This window comes from Hippopotamus amphibius, chromosome 2 (genome assembly GCF_030028045.1).
Source record: "Hippopotamus amphibius kiboko isolate mHipAmp2 chromosome 2, mHipAmp2.hap2, whole genome shotgun sequence".
Lineage (NCBI taxonomy): Eukaryota > Metazoa > Chordata > Mammalia > Artiodactyla > Hippopotamidae > Hippopotamus > Hippopotamus amphibius.
This window is the reverse complement of record NC_080187.1, coordinates 111,263,776-111,268,208: the sequence shown is the minus strand read 5'-3', so window position 1 is coordinate 111,268,208 and position 4,433 is coordinate 111,263,776.

The window sequence follows — 4,433 nt, the reverse complement described above, 5'->3', positions numbered from 1 at the left end:
AAGAAAGAAAGAAAAACTTTATATGGATATATGTTTTCATGACTCTTTGCATAGACATTCACCTTCATACCTAGAGATAGAATAGCTAGACCACAGGTGTAGGTTTAAATTTGTAATATGCCTTTTATGTTTCTAATAGCACTGTATAAGAATTCCAGTCACGCTACATCTTCACCAACACTTAGAATGGCTAATTTTTTACTTTTAAATATTCTGTTAAGTGTGTAGTGGTATCTCATTGTGATTTTCATTTCCCTTAGTCTTTAGACTAATAACATTGAGTATCTTTTCTTAATATTATTTGCCACTACATGTCTGGTGAAATGTTGGTTGAAAGATTTTTCCCATAATTCATTACTTGTTTTCTTATTTTTGACATTTTTCCCCTTAAAATTTTATTTTTGAATTATTGTAGATACACTCACTGAAATACAGAGAGACACTGTGTAGTCTTCATGCAGTTTTTCCCAATGGCAAAATCTTGCATAACTATAAAACAGCATTACAACCAGAAAACTGGCATTATACAATTAATCAATGTTATTCACATTTTACCAATTTTACATGGACTCGTGTGCATGTGTGTGTGTGAATGTGTATGCATACTTATTTAGTTCTAGTCAATTTTAGCATGTGTGTAGATTCATGTCACCACAACCACAGTCAAGGTACAGAACAGTTCCATCACAAGGATCCCTCCTGCTACATTTTTTAGCAACAGTCACCTCCCTAATACCCCTTCCAAAACCACTGGCCCATATTAATGTTTCCTTTCTCTATAATTGTCATATCAAAATTGTTAGGTAAATGGAATCACACAGTGTGTAACCATTTAAGATTGGCTTTGTTCACGCAACATAATTCTTTTGAGATTCATCAGATTGTTGCAATTATCAGCAGTTTCTTCCTTTTTATTACTGAGGGATATCCCATGCTATGGATCTACCACAATATGCTTAACCATTCACCTGTTACTGGATATGTAGGATGTTTCTAGGTTTTGGTGGTTATAAACAAAACTTCCCTGAACATTTGTGTACAGGTTTTAGTGTAAACACAAATTTTCATTTCTCTCAGTTAAATGCCCCGAAGTTACAATTGCTTTGTTGTGTGCCAAGCATGTGTTTCATTTTATAAGCTATTGCCATACACTTTAACACAGTGGCTGTACTATTTTACATTTCCACCAGCAATGTATGGAAAATCCACGATTGTTGATTTTTGAGAGTTCTTTATGTATTCTGAATATAAATCCTTTATCAGATGTGTTATTTGCAAAACTTTTCTCCCAGAATGAGGCTTATGTTTTAATTTTCTTAATATCATCTTTCAGAAAGCAGAAGTTGTTAATTTTGACAAAGTTCGATTTGTCATTTTTTTTCTTCTATGAATTGTCCCTTTTGGTGTTGTATTCAGAAACTCTTTACCTCACCCAAGGTCACAAAGATTTTCTTTTGTTTTCTTCTAGAAACGCTTTGATTTTAGGTATTATGTTTATATTTGTGATCCATTTTCACTTAATTGTTATATATGATGTGAAGTATGGATCAGAGTTCATTTTTCACAAATATATATACAATTGTTCTAGCACTGTTTGTTGAAAGGTCTATCTTTCCCCCCCTAAATCCTTTGTAACTTTGTCAAAAATCAATTACTATAGATGTGTGGGTCTACTTCTGTGCTCTCTATCCTGACCCATTGATCTTTGTTTATTTTGATACCAATACCACACTTTTTTGGTCATCGTAGCTTCATAATAATTCTTCAAGTCAAACAATGTGAGTCCTCCAACTTAGTTCTTTTTCAAAAGCAAGTTGGCTATAATTTAGGCCCTTGGAATTTCCATATGAACTTTAGAATCAGGTTTGATAATTTCTGAAAAAAAAAAAAAAAAACTGCAAAAACCTTGACTGGGTCATGTAGAATTTAAGGCCTTTAAACAATATTGAGTCTTTTGATCAATAAACGTGGTCTATTTCTCCATTTACTTGGATGGATTTTTTGTATTTCTCTCACTTATATTTTGTTGCTTTCAGTATAAAAGTCTTGTATATCTTTATCCAGATTTATCCCTACTTATTTCAAGTATCTTGATATAATTGTAAATGGTACTTTTAAGGAAAATGTTTCATTTCTGATTGATGCTAGTATTTAGAAATACAAATGAATTTTATATATTGATCCTGTGTCCTGCTGCCTTGCTAAGCAAGCTCTAAAAGACTTTTTGCTAGATTACATCAGATTTTCTACATAGACAATTATGTCAACTGCACATATGAATAGTTTTAATTTCTCCTTTCCAATCTGGATGTCTTTTCTTTTTCTGTTTTTTTGTACTAAATCAAACCCCCAGTACAACGACTAACACAAGTGATGCAAATAAGCCTTCTTGTCTTGTTCTTGATCTCAGGGTGATGCATTCCAACTTTCACCACTAAATTCAATTTTAAGTTAGCTGTAGTTTTTTGTAGATGCCCTTTATCAGGTTGAGAAAGTTACTTTTCATCCCAAGTTTGCTGAGAGTGTTTATCAGGAATGAATACTGGATTTTATCAAATGTATTCTCTGTGTCTACTTAGAGGATCGTGTAGTTTTTCTTTTTTAGTCTGTTAACATGACAAATTACTATTATTTAATTTTTTTTAATATAAAACCTACCTTGCTTTCCTGGTACAAAACTCACTTGGTCATATTGTATTATTCTTTTTATATATTGTTGGGATTCAACTTGCTAAGATTTTGTTATGAATTTTTATACCTATATTCATGAAAGATATTGATCTGTATTTTTTTCTTATAATGTCTTTATCTGGTTTTAGTGTCAGAGTAATGTTTACCTCATGGAATGAGTTAGGAAGTGTTCTTTCTTCTTCAATTTTCTTAAAGAAGTTGTGTCAAATTGGTATTATTTCTCCTGTAAATGTTTGGTGGAATTATCCAGTGAAGACATCTAGAACTGTAGTTTTCTTTGGAGAAAGTTTTTAACTACAACTTCCATTTTTTTCATAGATATAGGATCATTCAGATTTTTACCTTCTTCTTGAGTGAGCTTTCATAATTTGTGTCTTTCAAGGAATTTGTCCATATCATAGAAACTGACAAATTTATTGGCATAATGTTGTTCATAATATTCCCTTCTATCAATTTGATATCTCTAGGATGTGTAGAGTTGTCCCCCCTCTAGTTCATGATATCAGGATACTCTTTTCCCCCTGATTAGTCTGGTTGGAGGTTTACATTTTATTGATCTTCTTAAAGATTTATATATGATTTCATTGATCTCTATTTTTTGTCCACTTTCATTGATTGGACAAAAAATTAAATTGCTTTTCCTTTTCTCATTTCTTAAGGTAAAAACTGAAAGCATTGACTTGAGACTTTTCTTTTTTAATATACATATTAATTGCTACAAATTTCCCTGCCTTAGCAGCATTCTACCATGTTGAAGTGTTATGTTTTCATTTTCATTCAATTAAAAATGTTTTACTTTTTCCATTTTGATTTGTTTCTTTACCCATTTTTTAAGAAGTGTCTTACCGTGTCCAAATATTTGAAAAAATTTCAGATACATTTCTCTTAATTTTATTTTAATTCCATTGTGTTCAGATAACATAACTAGGTATATCTTGAATTATTTTAAATTTTTTTAATGGTCCAAACTACAGTTTTTCTTACTAAGCACTCTGTGTCTCCTTCATTAGAATATGTTGTTTGAGTGGAATATTCTAGAAATCAATAACGTAAAGTTGATTAATAGTGTGGTTGCTATCTTTCATATGCTTATTGATTTTTCTGAATGTTCTATCAATTATTGATGAGTGAATATTATCTTTGCCAATAATTATGTATTTGTCTATTCTCCCTACAATTGTGTCATTTCTTCTTCATGTATTTTGAAGCTCTCCTTTTCAATCCATAAATGTTTAGGATCAATTTACCCACTTGAAAAATTGACCCCTTTATCATTATGAAATGACCCTGTCGACTGAAAAATATTCCCAACCTAAAAGTTGAGAGTTATGTTTTATTCAGTGGGAATTTTTAGGACTTCAAGTCCAGGAGGCAGCATCTCAAGTAACCCTAAGAGAACTGCTCTGAGGAGGTGCGGGTGGAGTTGGACATATAGGATTTTTGCAACAAATGTTGCAATGCTAATAGAAATGATTGTCCCTTTTTCCATTTGAAAGCAAGGAAAACAGCAAACAGGCTAGAGAAGAAGGATGACCTGGCCTGAAAGAATTAGTCACTCATTGCTTTACTTACTGTCACTGACCTATAGAGGCTAGATTTGCACTTGGCTGAACTCACTTCCTGTTAGTATATAAATTACCCTCTATCACCCTTACCTCTGTATAAATTACATCCTGTCTCTCACTCCCCAGCCCTGTCACTTCCCGGGACCCTACACAGCTATTGTAAAAAATCATTCCTAT